The sequence below is a fragment of the Oncorhynchus clarkii genome, chromosome 19 (genome assembly GCF_045791955.1).
Source record: "Oncorhynchus clarkii lewisi isolate Uvic-CL-2024 chromosome 19, UVic_Ocla_1.0, whole genome shotgun sequence".
Classification (NCBI taxonomy): Eukaryota; Metazoa; Chordata; class Actinopteri; order Salmoniformes; family Salmonidae; genus Oncorhynchus; species Oncorhynchus clarkii.
This window is the reverse complement of record NC_092165.1, coordinates 46,774,094-46,791,054: the sequence shown is the minus strand read 5'-3', so window position 1 is coordinate 46,791,054 and position 16,961 is coordinate 46,774,094. Positions and strand designations below refer to the sequence as shown.

Genomic DNA, 16,961 nt, shown 5'->3' with positions numbered 1-16,961 from the left:
TCTACCCTTGCTCTCCTGGGGCTGAAAACAAGTCCTGCAATGCTGAACAGCCTTTCAAAGCCAGTTGATGCAGGTAAGGGTGTGTTTAGCCTCAGAGACGGCTTACAGACTGCCGGGAAGGACTTGAGCAACTCCATATGATCAGTTGAACAGGCCAGGTATCCGTCCAGCTGTTTGGAGCTTTCTTGTGCTTGAGATGTCTTAATTTATTTTATTTACAGTGCCTTGCGAAAGTATTCGGCCCCCTTGAACTTTGCGACCTTTTGCCACATTTCAGGCTTCAAACATAAAGATATAAAACTGTATTTTTTTGTGAAGAATCAACAACAAGTGGGACACAATCATGAAGTGGAACGACATTTATTGGATATTTCAAACTTTTTTAACAAATCAAAAACTGAAAAATTGGGCGTGCAAAATTATTCAGCCCCTTTACTTTCAGTGCAGCAAACTCTCTCCAGAAGTTCAGTGAGGATCTCTGAATGATCCAATGTTGACCTAAATGACTAATGATGATAAATACAATCCACCTGTGTGTAATCAAGTCTCCGTATAAATGCACCTGCACTGTGATAGTCTCAGAGGTCCGTCAAAACCGCAAAGAGCATCATGAAGAACAAGGAACACACCAGGCAGGTCCGAGATACTGTTGTGAAGAAGTGTAAAGCCGGATTTGGATACAAAAAGATTTCCCAAGCTTTAAACATCCCAAGGAGCACTGTGCAAGCGATAATATTGAAATGGAAGGAGTATCAGACCACTGCAAATCTACCAAGACCTGGCCGTCCCTCTAAACTTTCAGCTCATACAAGGAGAAGACTGATCAGAGATGCAGCCAAGAGGCCCATGATCACTCTGGATGAACTGCAGAGATCTACAGCTGAGGTGGGAGACTCTGTCCATAGGACAACAATCAGTCGTATATTGCACAAATCTGGCCTTTATGGAAGAGTGGCAAGAAGAAAGACATTTCTTAAAGATATCCATAAAAAGTGTTGTTTAAAGTTTGCCACAAGCCACCTGGGAGACACACCAAACATGTGGAAGAAGGTGCTCTGGTCAGATGAAACCAAAATGGAACTTTTTGGCAACAATGCAAAACGTTATGTTTGGCGTAAAAGCAACACAGCTGAACACACCATCCCCACTGTCAAACATGGTGGTGGCAGCATCATGGTTTGGGCCTGCTTTTCTTCAGCAGGGACAGGGAAGATGGTTAAAATTGATGGGAAGATGGATGGAGCCAAATACAGGACCATTCTGGAAGAAAACCTGATGGAGTCTGCAAAAGACCTGAGACTGGGACGGAGATTTGTCTTCCAACAAGACAATGATCCAAAACATAAAGCAAAATCTACAATGGAATGGTTCAAAAATAAACATATCCAGGTGTTAGAATGGCCAAGTCAAAGTCCAGACCTGAATCCAATCGAGAATCTGTGGAAAGAACTGAAAACTGCTGTTCACAAATGCTCTCCATCCAACCTCACTGAGCTCGAGCTGTTTTGCAAGGAGGAATGGGAAAAAATGTCAGTCTCTCGATGTGCAAAACTGATACAGACATACCCCAAGCGACTTACAGCTGTAATCGCAGGAAAAGGTGGCTCTACAAAGTATTAACTTAAGGGGGCTGAATAATTTTGCACGCCCAATTTTTCAGTTTTTGATTTGTTAAAAAAGTTTGAAATATCCAATAAATGTCATTCCACTTCATGATTGTGTCCCACTTGTTGTTGATTCTTCACAAAAAAATACAGTTTTATATCTTTATATTTGAAGCCTGAAATGTGGCAAAAGGTCGCAAAGTTCAAGGGGGCCGAATACTTTCGCAAGGCACTGTAACTAGGCAAGTCCGTTAAGAACAAATTCTTATTTACAATGACGGCCTACACTGACCAAACCCTAACCCGGACTATCAATCACTGCCGGTTGTAATACAGCCTGGAATCGAACCAGGGTCTGTAGTGACACTTCTAGCACCGAGATGCAGTGCCTTAGACCGCTGCGCCACTCAGGAGAGAAGAAGTCCTCATCTGATGAACTGGTGCCATCACCTAGCTGCAGCAAGGATTCTTCCAGGTGGTCCTTGATGTCGTCCATTCCTGAAATACAAGGAAGATGACAATAGAAATCATGTAGATATGAGTCTACATGAATCCATCCCTATGCCCCATCTATATAAACCCAGCAACAGGGCTGAACCACAAAGTCAGGATTGTAGTTTAAATGGGTGGTTCTCAAATCTATGAAGTGTCAAAATGTACACAACACACATCTGTTTATGAATAATAAAATGCTGTTAATTAACCATGTTGTCTTACCCATTCTGATTGTGGCGTCATCCTTCGTTCACATTGTTTTGAATTTGGGGATAAGGATTGCAGCTGTGATCAGCTGGGTTGAGTCACTGATGTGATCTTCCTGTCTGGGTTGGCGCCCCCCTCCCCCTTGGGTTGTGCCGTGGCGGAGATCTTTGTGGGCTATACTCAGCTTGGTGTCAGGATGGTAAGTTGGTGGTTGAAGATAGCCCTCTAGTGGTGTGGGGGCTGTGCTTTGGCAAAGTGGGTGGGGTTATATCCTTCCTGTTTGGCCCTGTCCGGGGGAATCATCGGATGGGGCCCACAGTGTCTCCTGACCCCTCTTGTCTCAGTCTCCAGTATTTATGCTGCAGTAGTTTGTGTCGGGGGGCTAGGGTCAGTTTGTTATATCTGGAGTACTTCTTCTGTCTTATCCGGTGTCCTGTGTGAATTTAAGTATGCTCTCTCTAATTCTCTCTCTCTCGGAGGAGGACTTGAGCCCTAGGACCATGCCTCAGGACTACCTGGTATGATGACTCCTTGCTGTCCCCAGTCCACCTGGCCGTGCTGCTGCTCCAGTTTCAACTGTTCTGCCTGCGGCTATGGAATCCTAACCTGTTCACCGGACGTGCTACCTGTCCCAGACCTGCTGTTTTCAACTCTCTAGAGACAGCAGGAGTGGTAGAGATACTCTTAACAAGCCAACTGACATTTACTCCTGACGTGCTGACTTGCTGCACCCTCGACAACTACTGTGATTCTTATTATTTGACCATGCTGGTCATTTATGAACATTTGAACATCTTGGCCATGTTCTGTTATAATCTCCACCCGGCACAGCCAGAAGAGGACTGGCCACCCCTCATAGCCTGGTTCCTCTCTAGATTTCTTCCTAGGTTTTGGCCTTTCTAGGGAGTTTTTCCTAGCCACCGTTGTTCTACACCTGCATTGCTTGCTGTTTGGGGGTTTAGGCTGGGTTTCTGTACAGCATTTTGACATATCAGCTGATGTACAAAGGGCTATATAAATAAATTGGATTTGATTCGATCAGCTCAGGGTCGTCAAATATGTGGCTGAAGCGCTTCTTCAGTCCCAGTTGTAGCACATCCACCAGAGGCTTACAGTACTTCAGAGACAACTTGATTCGGTCAATTTTTGTGATCAGCAGGTTGATAGTAGGAAGTAGCCACCACATCTGGACATTGATTTCAGCCTGCAGGATGTTGATGGCATTTGCAACTGGGCTCATGGTAGAAACATACTCTGTGAGGAAGGATGAGTGCAGCTGGATTGAACCTGTAAAAAATATATAATAATACTACTACTCTGCTTCCAAACCCTATACAAAGGGGACTACTAACAATTTCACCTGATTTAACTGCAGTAATCAATGGCTGGAAGAGTAGTTTACTAAATTGATCAATTTAGTGTGTGGCTACAACATGTGAAATAGTTATTAGTCCCCAAGCAAAAGGTCAGAAAACACTGCAACAGATTTAGACAACATTAAATTATGACAAAATACATCATCCTTGCTTACATTGGAACCTCAAAGTCTGTGCAGGGAACTCTGATGGCCGCCTCTCCTTTGTCGATCCTCAGGAGTCTTTCTACAGCCATGAACCAGGAGTTCCACCTCGTAGCATTTGGGTGCAGCAGCTGGAGGTCGCAAGCATCTTCAACCGTTTTGGCTGCAAGTGTGTATCTTCCGCATTTGTTCCAAAGTGCTTGGCACTGGCCAAATGTTAAATGGGACACTTTTTTGTAAGCCTCACTGGATGTTGCTTCAGGGCATCGACTGTAGATACTAAGTTGAGTAGGTGGTAAGCACAGAGCTGGTGCTTCTACAGCTGGTACTCAAAACCATCATCTTCATTCAGGATCGTTGCCACATCAACAAACCCCACTTCTTCACTCTCCTCTTGTTCCTCTTCCCCATCTTCCTGTCCTGGCTGAGCTGCTTCCAGTGTCTCGTTGTTTTCACCTTCTCCAAAAACTTGGAAAGCTTTCAAGTTAGAGCCGTTGTCTGTTGTTGTTCACACAATCTTAACCTGGATTTCAAACTCAGAATAGATGTCATTTAGGGCGCCTGCCAACACATCAAAGGTGTGCGATCCTCTCAACCGTTTACAGGCAGGGCTGCAGAGCATCTGTTGAGACTGTCAGGGTCTATCCAGTGGGATATAACACCAATGAATCTCGGTCTTCTTGCAGACCAGCAGTCGGTGGTGGTGGCGATGTGGTCAATTCCTCTCATGGCCTCAGTGGAGACTTGGAGACTTCATCAATCCTGGAGTGCAGTGTGGGCCTTGATAAGATCTTTGAGTTAAGCTGCAGATCCTGGACAAACTCTCTAAACGGTTCTTGTTCTACAACAGTGAATGGTTGGAGCCCTTGGACCACATACTTCACCACAGCTTTGTCAATGGATTTTTGAGACATTGTCTTCAGTAATGTGCTCTGCTTGATGGTGGAGGGAGTTTTAGGGGCATGTTTTCTCTTCAGTGTGTTTGCTGTCAGTTCTCCATACTTCTTTAGATGGTGTACATGCTTTCTCTGAAATAATACAAAATATATAAATAGTTACTTAGCTAGATAACTACCATCACCAAATACTTAAGGTGTAGGATACTATTTTTAAAGCTATAAACATTAGGTAAGTGACTGCTTGTGACCATTTAATATTACAATGATAAAACTGTTAATTGAGCTAGTAGGTTACGTCAATAAATTAAGTCTACAGTAATTAGCAAGGTAAGAACAACTTTATCAACGAACAAGGAATAAAATGGCTAGCTAACTGGGTGTTTGCTAAAATTCGAAAGCTAACGTTAGTTAGCTAGCTAGACCAGGTGTTTAGAGAAAATGTATTCGGCTAGACTAACGTTAGCTGACTAATATGTACCCAGATTCATTAAACTACTAGTTAGCTAAAGTCATTTTAGTTAGATTGCGTCAGCTAACAAAGCTTCTGAATCTGGGCACATCTTAGCCAGCTAAAGTAGGTATCTACTTACTAGTGAACTATTGAGGTGTAGAATTAGCTAGAATCAACTAACACCGCTTGTTACATTAGCAAATGTTGGCTAGTTAGGTTAGCTAATGTTAGCTAGCATGCTAATTATCATGTAACTTTATTCTAGCTAACTAGCAAGCTAACAGTAGGCTTATCTCAATTTGTTTTTTAAGTTCAACGGCGAGATCTTGAAGGCTAATATTTCCTGAACTTTTGGTAAACATAACAGACATTTCATCCGGTAGGATGATTCCTTCATTCCGAGAAAAGACAACATTTACTATAGATACAGCCAAGGAAGTTGATACTCATCAGTAAGTAGTGGTAAAGCGATGTCGGACATGATTGTGTAACTCTGTGTTGTTGTATTTGTCGAATTGCTATGCTTTATCTTGGCCAGGTCGCAGTTGTAAATGAGAACTTGTTCTCAACTAGTCTACCTGGTTAAATAAAGGTGAAATAAAAACATATTTAAAAATTGTGCGATTTCGGACATACTTAGGCAAAGTGCTGCTGAGTGGATGGCTGTTCTGGGTTGGCAAGTAACGTGAACAGGCTCCCGATGGGTGGGGTTTACACGTTAGGACCCTTGGATTTGCCCAAACTGGTGAGGATTGGATCAACTCTGCATGTCGTCGCCTACTGCCTTGCAAAACAATTTCCCCCATGAGTGTGCCGACTCGCCGATGTTGCTTTCATCCAACATGAATGATTCGTATTTTTCTTCCAGCCTCAGATTGATTTTTATTTTTTTGCGAGTAACGAATGTGTTAGGAGAAATGTATCGGAGTACTTGCATACTTTTTTTCATTTTTTATGTAGTGAAGTAAACATCGACAGAAATATGAATAGTAAAGTAAATTACTGATACCCCAAAAAACGACTTAAGTACAGTAACGAAGTATTTCTACTTTGCACAACTGTAAAATACATATCCACGTGTTGTAAAATCTGCCAGGCGTCAGCAACGCGACCAATATCTGTTTGGTTGAAACGCTATCAATCATGGGACTATTTGGCGGGGAAGAAAATTGAATGTTCTCGATATCCCGCTGTACTACAGAGAAATAGTGTAAATGATTTCTTACCAAATGAAGTAGCCATGGCAGGAGTGTTCCATAATGGCATTGTATTTATACCAGTTGGCCTTAGCCTCTGGTCTCCAGCCAAGGTTTACTACCATTCCGTTACTTATGATGTAGGCCGAAGGCTTGACAGTGCATCAAAACGATTCAAAATATTTCAGAGAGCCCAGATCAAGCAGGTTGGTACGTATATATTATATAAATATAGGTAATCAACTCCAGATGTAGTCCCCAAGTGATCATTTCTACGGCTCTTTTATAAAGTGTAATGGCTCTTCGTACTGGACAAAGATTTTTTCTTTAACGGACACAAAGTATTTCCTGCAGACACCGGATAAGGCCAAAATATCTGTCCTTCACATGAAGAAGACACAGAGATATAGGGGACGTAGGTCTGGGTGCCTTATAAGAATCAGACGACGAGTGTGTAACCCGCCTCTATCATCCATCCTTTTAGCCAACGTGCAATCATTGGATAATAAACTGGATGAGCTTCGATCAAGACTATTCTACCAACGGGACATTAAAAACTGTGATATCTTATGTTTCACTGAGTTCTGGCTGAACGACGACATGGATAATATACAGTTGAAGTCGGAAGTTGACATACACTTAGGTTGGAGTCATTAAAACTTGTTTTTCAACCACTCCACAAATATCTTGTTAACAAACTATAGTTTTGGCAAGTCTGTTAGGACATCTACTTTGTGCATGACACAAGTCATTTTTCCAACAATTGTTTACAGACAGATTATTTCACTTATAATTCACTCTCACAATTCCAGTGGGTTAGAAGTTTACATACACTAAGTTGACTGCCTTTAAACAGCTTGGAAAATTCCAGAAAATTATGTCATGGCTTTAGAATCTTCTGATAGGCTAATTGACATCATTTGAGTCAATTGGTGGTGTACCTGTGGGATGTATTTCAAGGCCTACCTTCAAACTCAGTGCCTCTTGCTTGACATCATGGGAAAATCAAAAGAAATCAGCCAAGACCTCAGAAAGAAAAGTGTAGACCTCCACAAGTCTGGTTCATCCTTGGGAGCAATTTCCAAATGCCAGAATGTACCACGTTCATCTATACAAACAATAGTACGCAAGTATAAACACCATGGGACCAGGCAGCCATCATACCGCTCAGGAAGGAGACGTGTTCTGTTGGCAAAATGGCTTAAGGACAACAAAGTCAAGGTATTGGAGTGGCCATCACAAAGCCCTGACCTCAATCCTATAGAACATTTTTGGGCAGAACTGAAAAAGTGTGTGCGAGCAAGGAGGGCTACAAACCTGACTGAGTTACACCAGCTCTGTCAGGAGGAATGGGCCAAAATTCAGGGAAGCTTGTGGAAGGCTACCCAAAATGTTTGACAATTTAAACAATTAAACAATTTAAAGGCAATGCTACAAAATACTAATTGAATGTATGTAAACTTCTGACTCACTGGGAATGTGATGAAAGAAATAAAAGCTGAAAGAAATCATTCTCTCTACTATTATTCTGACATTTCACATTCTTAAAATAACGTGGTGATCCTAACTGACCTAAGACATGGACTTTTTACTAGGATTAAATGTCAGGAATTGTGAAACTGAGTTTAAATGTATTTGGCTAAGGTGTATGTAAACTTCTGACTTTAACTGTATCTGTCTATTTACCACCACAAACTGATGCTGGCACTAAGACCGCACTCAACGAGCTGTATAAGGCCATAAGCAAACAAGAAAATTATCATCCAAAGGTAGTGCTCCGAGTGGCAGGGGACTTTAATGCAGGGAAACCTAAATGCTTTTTAACTAATTTCTACCAGCATGTCACATGTGCAAAATAACTTGAGACCACCTTTACTCCACACACAGAGACGCGAACAAAGCTCTCCCTTGCCCTCCATTTGATAAATATGACCATAACTCTATCCTCCTGATTCCTGCTTACAAGCAAAAACTAAAGCTGCAAGTACCAGTGACTCGCTCAATACGGAAATGGTCAGATGACGCAGATGCTAAGCTACAGGACTGTTTTGCTAGCACAGACTGGAATATGTTCCGGGATTTTTCAGATGGCATTGAGGAGTACACCACATCAGTCACTGGATTCATTAATCACTGCATCAATACCCCAACCAGAAGCCATGGATTACAAGCAACATGCGCACTGAGCTAAAGTGTAGAGCTGCCGCTTTCAAGGAGCAGGACTCTAACCCAGACGCTTATAAGTAATCCTGCTATGCCCTCCGACGAACCATAAAACAGGCAAGCGTCAATACAGGACTAAGATTGAATCCTACTACACCGGCTCTGACGCTCGTCTGATGTGGCAGGGCTTGCAAACTATTACGCACTAAAAAGGGAAGCACAGCCGCGAGCTTCCCAGTGACACGAGCCTACCAGACGAGCTAAAAGACTTCAATGAGCGCTTCGAGGCAAGCAACACTGAAGCATCCATAAAAGCACCAGCTGTTCTGAACGACTGTGTGACCACACTCTCCGTATCTGAGTGAGTAAGACCTTTAAACAGGTCAACATTCACAAGGCCGCAGGGCCAGACAGATTACAAGGACATGTACTCCAAGCATGCGCTGACCAACTGGCAAGTGTCTTCACTGACATTTTCAACCTGTCCCTGACCTGTCCCTGACCAACCCTGTGCCCAAGAACACCAAGGTAACCTGCTTAAATGACTACCGACCCGTAGCACTCACATCTGTAGCCATGAAGTGCTTTGAAAGGCTGGCCAAGGCTCACATCAACACCATCATCCCAGAAACCCTAGACCCATCCCAATTTGCATACTGCCCCAACAGATCCACAGATGACACAATCTCTATTGCACTCCACACTGCCCTTTCCCACCTGGACAAAAGGAACACCTTCATGAGAATGCTATTCATTGACTACAGCTCAGCGTTCAACACCATACTGCCCCCAAAGCTCGTCACTAATCTAAGGACCCTGGGACTAAACACCTCGCTTTTCAAATGGATCCCGGACTTCCTGATGGGTCACCCCAGGTGGTAAGGGTAGGTAACAACACATCTGTCACACTGATCCTCAACACTGGGGCCCCTCAGGGTTGCGTGCTCAGTCCCCTCCTGTATTTCCTGTTCACCCATGACTGCATGGCCAAGCACGACTCCAACACCATCATTAAGTTTGCCAACGACACAACAGTGGTGGTAGGCCTGATCACCTACAACAGCCTATAGGGAGGAGGTCAGAGACCTGGCAGTTACAAACTCTCCCTCAACGTGTTCAAGACAAACGAGATGATCGTGGACTACAGGAAAAGGAGAGCCGAGCACGCCCCCATTCTCATCGACAGGGTTATGGTGGAATAGGTTGAGAGCTTCAAGATCATTGGTATCCACATCACCAACAAACTATCATGGTCCAAACACACCAAGACAGTCATGAAGAGGGCACAACACGCCAATTTCCCCTCAGGAGACTGAAAAGATTTGTCATGGGTCCTCAGCTCCTCAAAAAGTTAAGCAGCTGCACCATCGAGAGCATCCTGGTTGCATCATCGCCTGGTATGGCAACTGCTCGGCCTCTGACCGCAAGGCACTACAGAGGGTAGTGCGTTTAGCCCAGTACATCACTGGGGACAAGCTTCCTGCCATTCAGGATCTCTATACCAGGCGGTATCAGAGGAAGGCCCTAAAAATTGTCAAAGACTCCAGTCACCCTAGTCGTAGACTGTTTTCTCTGCTACCACATGGCAAGCGGTACCAGAGCACCAATTCCAGGTCCAAAAGGCATCTTAACAGCTTCTACCCTCAAGCCATATGACTCCTGAACTGATAATGAAATAGCTACCTGGACTATTTGCATTGCCCCCCATCTTTTACGCAGCTGCTACTCTCTTTTTATTATCTATGCATAGTCACTTTACCACTACATACATGTACGTATTACTTCAATTACCTCGACTAACCTGTGCCCCTGCACATTGACTCTGTACCGGTACCCCCTGTATGTAGCCTTGTTCCTTTTATTTGATTGTTGCTATTTAATTATTTCCACTTTTTCTATTTTCTTTTTTTTACTCCAGTTTATTTTAGTAAATACTTTCTTAACACTTGTTTTTCTTAACTGCATTGTTGGTTAAGGGCTTGTAAGTAAGCATTTCACTGTAAGATCCTGCAAGTTCAGGGAGTGAGTGTTTTAATAAAATTAATGGAACATAATACAAAACAAGAAACACTAACAGCACACAGACATGAAACAGAAACAATAACGCCTGGGGATGGAACCAAAGGGAGTGACATATATAGGGAAGGTAATCAAGGAGATGATGGAGTCTAGGTGAGTCTGATGACGCGCAGGCGCGCGTAACGATTGTGACAGGGGTGCGCCATAACGAGCAGTCTGGTGACCTAGAGGCTGGAGAAGGAGCACACGTGACAATACCTTGTATTCGGCACATGTGACAAATAACATTTGATTTGATTTTGAACATAGCAAAGCTTTTGTCTTTAGCGAAAGGAAAATACATAATCCTCTGTGAGACAGCTTACATTGCACACAATGTGATGTATGATGTCCTTATGTTTCATGATACTTTAGATGAGAATTGCATATTTTTCCCACACAGCAGATAACACAATTCACCCTCTTTCTGTGTCTACACATTTACACACAAGTATAGTATGTGGAGGGAAAATCCATTCATTTTTTCATGTAACAAAGGCTCATAGAGACGGGAGTCTGTCTTGGTGGGGTACTCATGTCTGCTTGGATTTGAGAGCAGCTTTGCTCAATAGAATCACTGTACTTCTCGTCACCTCCTGTGGAGGTCTAGTGATGGCTCGTGCCCCTTCTTTCTCCATTCAGGGTGTCCATGGGTATAGACCAAAAAAGCAAACAAACAACACAAGAGCAAACCCTTTCACAGACAAGATTCGTCTGGGATTGGGGAGAAATCTTGTTTGCACTGTGGTGGGCTGGTTCCATTTCAGTGTGATGGCATAGGATCCCTCTCAGGTCAGGCCTGGCCAGGCCTGTTTTTTTTTATTTTTATGTCTGGGTGATACAGCCTCCCTCTATATCATAGCGCACCAGCAGACCCAATACACATAATTATAGACCTAGTCTTTATCTAAGCTAATCATAAATGTCTTTAAGATTATACAGCATTCCGCTCGTATTAAGAAATTTTCATCTCAAGATGAGATTGTGCTGTAGCACTCACTCATCATCCTTCTATCCTGCCACACATCATTTGATTAGCCAGTCCAAGAATGACATAGTGTGAATAATTTTTTTTTAGCATATAGAGTCTATTATAAACCATCCAAAATATACCAAAGCACTCTTACCAGGTAGCCTGGGAAACCAAAATGATGTGACACACTGAATCAAACCGACAAATAAACCGACTTCGCTACAATGTTTACTTCAAAGGTTTAATTCTGTATTCTTTTAACATTCCCTATGTCTTTGTTTCTGCTGTCCTTCCTGGAGGACAAACAGGAGCAGGTAATGTCCATGTCTCAAATCTCTAATGCAATCTCACAGCCGACATTATTTATTTTCCCTATCTTTTTATTCACATTAAGGCCCAGGTGAGAATTGAAAGCAACGACTGGGGGCATTTACACCTTTGTGTATGTGTATTAGGGACAAAGGTGTTTTAAAAATGGCGAGTGGCTGACAAGATCAACTTTAAATTCCCCTGCCTGTTTACCTATCCGCAACACAGCCTAATGACGAGAGTCATGGGAGTAGCATATGTGCCCATTTTCAATAAAGGCAAATAAAGTAGCATGTATGTTAGAGAATAAATAATGAATTAGGATAATAACAAGGGTTTTGTCACTAAAGTCAGGTTTTTGCTATGCGATGCCAGAAGCAATCTCTGACCACTGGACAGTTTGGGTGCAAAATAATGCAAAATGTCCAGGTTTACTTCTTGATATACTACAGTATCATGACTGTGGAGGGTGACAGAAGTTTATTGTCCATTATATTTTTGCGATGACTTTTGAAATTGCATTGTTGGTTGTGGGCTCGTAAGTAAGCATTTCACCTGTTTTATTCGGCGCATGTGACTAATACAATTTGATTTGATTTGATAATGAATGATTTCCTCAATGCTGGTAAATGCAGATTTGTTGAGCCCAGCTGTGGCTGAAGGTTTCACATAACTTGACACTGGCAGGGCTGCTGCGTGGGGCCATATGTACGCTCCTGCAAGCAGGCACAATACGCACCCCAGAATGGGATGGCCATTGTACTCTTAGGCAAGTGGCAATATTTGCTCACCTGAAATACCCACATCTTGCCGGTTGGGGTGGGGAAGGGCCCCTGGTGCAGCTGTAGCCTGGAGAAAGGGCAGAGCAGGAAGTTTTGTTGGGGGCTCCCCTGCTGAGCGGCTGTTTAGCGGTGGCTGCTCCATTGTGTTTTATGTGAGGCAGGGCCATATTTGTCCGAAGCTGCAGGAGGCTGATGAGGTGCAAATCTGTTGAGTGACTGTGTCATTGGACCTCCTTTGCCAATGGCCTGTTAGCTGTCAGGGACGGTAAAATGCCAAATTTACAGTCTCACTAAGACTCTGCCAAGGATGTTCACGAGTAAGCTAACACAGATTGGGGACTTATGTTGTTGGGCAGGCAGGGAAGCTTTACCGCCAAGATCCTGGAGTGACACGTAGGCAGATCTGTTTGAGCCTTCTTCATTACCCAAACTGCCCCCGCTATGTTCCTCAGTTAACACTACAAATGACACATCTACATATGGATGGCTACCGGAAGATAAGGGTACTGGACGACTGAACAGAGATCAGCTCTCCACGGACACACCAGCTTTTAATTTCACTCTATTGTGTTTAATCACAGATGTTACTTATAAACCGAGGTAGTCCGGTGTGATGGTAGAAATGCATTTCTGCCTCTGAGCCAGTGGGATCTAGTGGAGAGCTTCATAGTAAGTTGAATGAAAGGCTCGGCTTTGTGTCTGTGGCGGCAGGCTCAGGTCATCCGTGGCTGTGTCAGAGGTAATACCAAACTTGAAATTCCCCATCAGCCTAGAATACAGATAAGACAGCTGCAGATATGGGACTGATGGAAAAGGAAATGGCCAAATGCCCCCGACAGGCAGATGAATAACTGATACGTGAATGTTTTTTAAACAAGTCCCTTTTGTTTCTCAGATTCAGCTCAATGGATTTCGAGATCTGAAGTCGTGGTGATGATTGGAATAAGCTGTTATGTTTCAGACTATCACAATGTCTGCACTTGTATGTGCTCAATAATATAACACACAGAATGTGTTAAAAAAAACACAACATGAAGCTATGAAATTTGCATTTGACGATAACAAGGAATAGCTGGTCAATTATTCCATATATATGCATCAAAACAAGTGCAAAGGTAGCTTTTTGAGAAATCCCTTGATAATGTTTACCATTAGATGGACTAGTAACTGATTGATTCATTTCCAATCAGCCCTGATTGCAGCCTGTGATTTTAGAGCATAGCAGGTGAATGTGAATGACAGTACCTGACAGTTTATCAGGGCTGGTTGAAGTGATATTAGACACAGTTCTTCCCATGGTATCACACCAGGTTAATTAGCATAGCACTACTTGGCCTCACGTTTAATTGCCTTCTGTCTGTGATTAAATGTGTATTGACTCTGCTAATGAATAAATCAAATCAAATTGTACTGGTTGCATACACATGTTTAGCAGAGCATATGTAGGCAAATTACATATTTTGCCCTAATACACATCAGTTCAAATGGTTTAACATAACATGCTGGAGCAATATGCAAGTTTGTTGTGTCAAAGCAATTGTACATACAATATTTCACCAAAAAATGGAGGCTCATGGACAAAGATAAGAATGGTTCAGTAGCTAACATCACAAAGCACGCTCCACACATGACCCTGTACCTCTTGTTGTATTATGTCTTTCAAAGTCCTTTGCTCTTAACATTTTGAGCATCTGACTGTTGCATCTCAAGATGTTGGGTCCCATGATATCTCCTCCTGTGGTCCACTGAGTAGACACTAGACAGTCACCTTGTTTGATCGATGCAGAGCATCACTCAGCTTAGGCCTCCTTTTTACATGACAAGAGAAAAGTATCACAAATGAAATAACCAGGCCCTAGATACAGCAAACATAAAACATAGGCTATTGCGTGGCATTCCTCAGTGCATTCCTCTCAATATCAAAAGGTATGTATTTGAGGAAATCCTTAGTCCATTTACGCCCGTGTTTGCCCCAGGACCCAGTGTGATGAGTCCGTGTAATAACTGCTGCCCCCTCCCTCTGAATCACATCACTATGGCTGTCCTGTCTTCATTTAGCCGGGTTGTATGCCTTCCCCGTCTAGTCGCTTTTCAGATTCATTTCCAGGTAAACACACTGCGGCAAGCCGCAAACCTGCAGCTAACAGGCGTTGTCGCAGCTGTGGCAGATAATGGCAAGTCCAAACCCCGGGCCTGCTCTGGTATGTTTACTGTCACCATGGGCACTTGCAAGCAAATATTTTTCCATCACTTTCTGAAGAAAGAGGATCTTTATTCATTTTATTTTGATGATTCGCAAGCTTAACCTATTGGCCCCAGTGTTTTGTATGAGGAGGTGCCTCAGAGGAAAGTAATGCAATAAAAACTCAAAAGGTGGAAACTAAAGTGAAAACTGATGCAGCACAGTGGAAAGAAATCCTTCTTTGAATGTGAAACTTAAAGTAACACATTCCAGCCAACAACTCCTAGGTGTTTGAAGGAATGTTAGATGGTCCCGCCTTTCTCACGGAGCAGAAAGTGCCAAGTTTTCATCCCCCAGCCCAGCTCTGTTTCCATACCTCTCTCAGGCACTTATAGATGACCCTGAGGTGAAGGGGATCCAGCGAACTAAGCTTTGTGATATGGCATAATAGGATGGCGTAATAGGATGATGTAATAGGATGATGTTATAGGATGGCATAATAAGACGGCGTAATAGGATGATGTTATAGGATGATGTAATAGGATGATGTTATAGGGTGATGTAATAGGATGATGTTATAGGGTGAGATAATAGGATCATGTAATAGGATGGCATAATAGGATGACCGCAATAGGATGGTGTTATAGGGTGATGTAATAGGATGGCGTGACAAGATTATGTGATGGAAGGTGTGTTGTGATAGCACAGGTGTCAGACTGTCACTTTGTGTTTGTGACCCTTGAGATAGTTTCCCCAGTGTTATTTTAAGGTTTTCCCTTTATAGTTCCTCAAGGACATCTTTAGTTTGGAAATAACTAGAGGATTCAACTCAGGTCCTTTAGGGCCACAGTGTTTGGAAGTGGCCTTTGAAGCCTGGAGCTGTGCACCTGTGGGCTAGAGACATAAATTCAAGTGCTGTAGTATCATAATCATATTCAATGTTTCATTCATGGAGGCAGACAATAAATAATTGTATCCCAAGAGCTGCCTTGTCCCCTCAGTTTCCAGTACCTGGTATGAATGACAAACCGTCCGAGAATAGAATTCAAGATCTCCATAAAATCAAAGCATAATGTGCCTTTATGTTAAGCTGACCATACCAACCAGTTTGTAAGGGGATATTGCACTGCGATGCCAGCGTTAAAGAACTATAGCACAACCCCTTCTGTGAACTGTGAAAAAAGTGTGGGATCCTTTTATGTCACCTATTGGACAAGTTATTATTGCACTCATCGCCATACAAGCAAACATGACAAAGGACTGATGGATGTGTAAGTCTCAGTTTGTTGAAATGGTCTAAATCCATTGTTATATGGCAATTATAATGTTATGTTGTAGTTTTGTTTTTATAATACAAACCAATTTGTGACCTTTACATGAGAGGACATGCTTCGGGGATATGCTTTTTAACAATTAATTACAGAATTAATATTTTTTAATGTCCAAACCATGCAGATTGAGGCTTATGTTATTCTTCTCAATAAATTAAAGTAAATGTTTCCTTAAACATAGCACGAGGTGCACGATCTAATTACCAAGTTAAGAAGACTGTCTGTTGGCCCCTCGTCAACATGGCACGGTTTACTCTCCTTTAATAATGGGTTTTACCGATAGTTATGTTCTTAGTCTATGTACAGTCAAATAGATGTTCAACCAACCAACGGCGCGTGGCTGGCACCACTCTGTCCTCGCCTTGATGCAGTAAATATTTTATTAATGTCCCAAATACTTGGGCCAATGACTCGCTGCATGACAGGGAGTTAGTAAAAAAATCTAATTAAATTGTATTTGTCACATCAACTGGTGTATACTTTACCATGAAATGCTTACTTACGAGCCCTTCTCAACGATGGAGAGTTTAAAAAATAATAATATAAATAATAATAGTAACACGAGGAATAAAATGAAATAGAGGTATGAGGTATTTGAAGTAGATATGTACATGAAGTCAGGGTAAAGTGACTAGGCATCAGGATAGCTAATAGGTCAGGTGTGGCTCAGTTGGTAGAGTATGGCACTTGCAACGCCAACGTCATTGACCTGTTTCCAAACTTCTCAGGTCTGTACATAAATAGGGTCAAATGTGACTGGCCAGACTGTCACAAAGGAATGTTGAAGGAAAG

The 16,961-nt window shown here is 42.6% G+C and overlaps 1 long non-coding RNA gene across 1 annotated transcript; it reads right to left on the bottom strand.

Moving 5' to 3' along the window:
* Positions 1–1,807: 1,807 nt before the first annotated feature.
* On the bottom strand, positions 1,808–4,557 carry LOC139374303 (uncharacterized). Its single transcript, XR_011627660.1, has 3 exons — positions 3,838–4,557; positions 2,322–3,560; positions 1,808–2,102 (listed from the first exon to the last, which is right to left on the bottom strand). It is a non-coding gene; the product is annotated as an uncharacterized lncRNA (long non-coding RNA).
* Positions 4,558–16,961: the final 12,404 nt, after the last annotated feature.